Here is a 4,457-nt window from a genome sequence, read left to right on the forward strand (position 1 = left end):
CTTTCAGGAATTTTTGTTGTATTTGGATTCAATTAGCATTTTTCTTTAAGGCTTTGCTTGTTGCTATTGTCATCTTTTGAGTTTATGCCTTGCTTTTTCCCACCACCTTAGTAGATTTTTTTTTAGTGAGGCAATTGGGGTTAAGTGACTTGCCCAGGGTCACACAGCTAGTAAATGTTAAGTGTCTGAGGCCAGATTTGAACTCAGGTACTCCTGACTCCAGGGATGGTGCTCTATCCACTGTGCCACCTAGCTGCCCCTACCTTAGTAGTTTTTTATGACCTTGTTAATTTTCTTTGTTTATTTTTGATATGTTTTTCTAGGCTATTTTTTTACTTTGAATTTTATGTTAAAGTTGGGCTCTGCTTACCTGGGGGTGGGGTAGCATTGTCCCAAGCTTCAGACATTTTGTGCTGCTATTTTCAGAGCTAATTCTGGGGTTCTGCAAATTCTTGGAGCTTCCAAGGTAGTGTGATCCTGGGATAGGTATGGTCACTGCTCTCCTGAACTGTGATCAGGGTTCCTGCTCCCTTGTGACCAACCATCAGTGCTCCTCTCCACCCTGAAACTGTGACCCAGAACTGCGTATGGACTATAGACTTGCCAATGAGCACCAGCTGTTCAAGCAAAGGGTTCCCTGTAGTCTCTTTTAGATCACTTGTCCAACCTTCTTACTATCCTTGGGCTGAGAACTCCTGAAGTTGATGTTCCTACCACATCAAAAGAAAAGTCTTAACATGAGAAGTACAGGATTTCTCCAGCTGAATGACAAGTCCAAAATGGAGGTAGGAATGAAATCTAGAAGACCTGACTCCTAACTCTTTAGGCTTTACTCTTTAAATTACCACTTGCTTACTGCTATAATAGCCAGTGGAAAGACTGACATAATAACTCCACCTGTGGTCAGGTCAACATGAACTCAACTCTTCTGAAGCCTGTTTCTTCCTGTAATGCCTTCACTATTAATTCTATCTGTTCATGTACTCACAATTCTTCAAATTCCCAGTCAAGTTCTGCCTACTCCATAAGGATCTTCTTGAATTATTTATCCCTAGAGTGAGTTCTCCATTGAAAGTCTCCTGGTAATGGAAATAACTGTGGGATTGAGGAAACCAGGATTCTAATCCCAGCTCTGCCTCTAACAAGATATATGACCATAGTCAGGTAATTTAATGTCTCTCAGCCACAGTTTTCTCCCCTAAACAATCATAGGATTAGACAAGATGATCTCAAAGGCTCCTTCCAGATTTAACACTCAAAGATTCAATGAATGCATGATTCTTTGAATCCCTAAACTGCTTATATCTTCTGTGTGTTGTTTATATAGTATAGATTAGATATTTCTTGAGATCAGGACCCATGCCTTATATTTCCATATCCCTCACAGAATTTCATACAGTGATAGACAAACAGAAAATGTTCACTAAATATTTGTCAATGGATTAATTAGTTAAATTTCTGTTAATTTCATCCATGCTTAAGTCAGGGGAGTTGGGTGCCCCAGAATACAAGTAGCTGGTTGGGTTAGAGGTCCTTAGGAAAAGATATTAGTGAGCTAGGTACATGAGAAGGCTGCCCAGAGAAGAGTCAATAAAGAGCATCAGATTATCTTTTCCTCTCGTGGTTTCCCACCCCTGGCCCAATTAATTTCTAGCCACAGTTCAAGATATTACACATTAGGAGCCCACAGGAGGTAAGTCAGCAGCAGTCACTTTTCTAAGTATCTGACCCCACCTAAATGCCTTCTGGTTACTGTACCATTGAGTTCCTCTGCTCAACTGCCGCAAACGAGATTAAGGATAAGATGAATAAGCTGTTCCTCCTGGGTTTCTCTCTGATCTTCCTCTTAAGGGGTGAGTCTTGGGACATGCTGTTGGAGGTTTGGGAGCTTTATACCTATATCTGAAATATCAGGTGAAGGGTGATACAAAAAAAAGTATTCCATCTTTTCTCTCACACCTATTTCTTTCCCCTTGGGATTCTTGAGCCATATGTCTATTGTGAACTGAGACCAGCACCAAGTGGGGTATAACATGAGTGAATTACCTGAAGGAAATAATGTAATGCTTTCTGTGTTGCCTCCAAGATGGGGAGCCAGGGCTCATTATGGACAAAGAAGAGAATTTCTTGGTGTGTGCCGTCTGCGCAAGGTTTAGAAGAGGCATCTGTTATGAGGGGGATAATATCTGCCTTACAATGAACCCAACTGGATGCAGAAGTCAGTCTTACTATAGCTACACAAAAAATGGTGAGAAAATGACAGTCTTTCCTGGCCTGGTCTGCTAAGCCTTTGGGTGGGTGGGGGGTCCCTATGCCTAATTGAGATCCTGGAGGCACTTAGCTACTCTAGAAATGGGAACAAAAATGATTGATTACTTTTCTAAAACATTAAGATTCCTCAAAAGATTTCCAATTTTCAGGTGAGGTAATCGAGGCTCCCAGAGATTAAGGCATAAATTCAAACTTACATGATTACTACATTACAGAGCAAGAACCTGAATTTAGATGTTTTGCTTCTAGCTCCCTGCCTTTTCCCTAGTACCACAATTGCTGACACTGTAAATATTCAGTATTCCTCCCTTAGGGAAAACAGATTAATGCATTCACAGAAAGGGGATGGGAGATGTTGGAGTAAAATCTGGCTGGAGTCACTTTTTCTCTGCATCTACAGGGTTCAGGTACAAGGGATCAGATCCTAGGGTTGAATCCCTATCTTTAGATTATGACCTGGAGCTGGGGGACCTTCTTCAAAAAGGTGAAACAAAGATATTTTCCTTTCCTAGGATGGGACTATACACATGCTGTACTCGACTGTCCTGAGACCTGTGGGAAGTCTCTATTCCCACACCCTGCAAACTATGTGTTTAACCGTTGCTGTGCAGAAAACTACTGCAACAGGAAAAATTCACTTGCATGACTGCTCAATAGAAGTGCTAATACTCCCTACACTCTCCTAAAGCAATAATAACATTGTTGCCTTCCTTCTCCTCTCCAGCATGCTCTTCCCTCCCCTTCCCTAAAGACACCCCTGACAGCATGTAGTCCTGCTCCCACTTAGCCACAGGACTGGCTTTGTGATCAAGGATCAGATGTGTGTGTATGTATAAATCTATAGTTAAATAGAAGAGCTCTGAAACTTGACCATAAATGGTTTCTTTACCTTGTCTTATATTAAATTTTTTCTTTAATTTTGAAGTAAATTTAATTTCTTTAAGCCTACCTTATTTCAGTTGAATGAAAGCAAAAATAATTTTCATTCATGCTTAGGGCAGGAAAGCCAGAGTTGATTAGAGCAAACCAGAATTTGGGCAGGGACTGATGGCAGAAAAACAGAGGGATCACCAAGCATATTTGGGATGAGATCCTTTCAGAAAGGAAAGTATGACTTCAGATGGCATTAAACTGAGCTATGACTGCCTGTCTTCTTCCTTGCATAGTCTATTTCATTCCAAGGCCCTGGCTTTTCTTTAGAACAGGAAGACAGGAGATTGGGCTCCGAGATGTGTTAGAAAACTAGCATTCCAGAAAGACACAGCAACTAGAAGGATCCTTACACTATGACCATTGTCATTGTCATGACTATGCCATTCCCTGGGTCCCTCTGGAGTATTTACTAGGATGCCATTCTGTCTGGTTGAATCGTGCCCACCAACACCAACACCACCCACACTTTCTGAATTAAACCATGGATTGTTGTTCAATCACTTTTCAGTCATATCCAACTCTTTTTTTTTTTCAGGGCAATGAGGGTTAAGTGACTTGCCCAGGGTCACACAGTTAGTTAAGTGTCAAGTGTCTGAGGCCAGATTTGAACTCAGGGAGTCCTGAATCCAGGGCCGGTGCTTTATCCACTCATATCCAACTCTTCACGACCCAGTTGGTGTTTTCTTGGTAAAGATGCTGGAGTGGTTTGTTATCTCCTTCTCCAGCTAAGGCAAACAGTTAAGTGACTTGCCCAGGGTCACACAGCTAGTAAGTGTCTAAGGCCATATTTTAATTCATAAAGAGTCTTCCTAACTCCTGACCCAGCACCTTATCCACTGTAGCACCTAGCTGCCCTAAACCATGGATGGGATGTGATAAAGTTGCAATTAGGAATGGCAAACCAACAGTCCAGGCCACTATATAGAAGGCAGTACACCCAGGATGACAATAACAAGTTGATTTATTTTCCAAATGCACAGAGCATTAATTAGATCTTGACAGCTTAGAAGTCAAGGTGGCAGCCAATCAATATAGCATGGGATTGGGGTGTTGACTCGCAGATATTGGTAGCAGAGGAGGCACTTGTGGGCAATTCCACCCCATTGGGTTGGGAATGACATGCAGGTTTTAAAAGGAGAGATATAGCAGCCATGAAAATGTTGGTGATTCTGAAATTAGTCCACTATAACTCTATATTAGCAGAGAATGAACCCAAGAAGTCTTCAGAATTGAAAAGCTAGGGAACAGGCTTT

Source organism: Dromiciops gliroides, chromosome 3, assembly GCF_019393635.1.
Source record: "Dromiciops gliroides isolate mDroGli1 chromosome 3, mDroGli1.pri, whole genome shotgun sequence".
In the NCBI taxonomy this organism is placed as follows: Eukaryota; Metazoa; Chordata; class Mammalia; order Microbiotheria; family Microbiotheriidae; genus Dromiciops; species Dromiciops gliroides.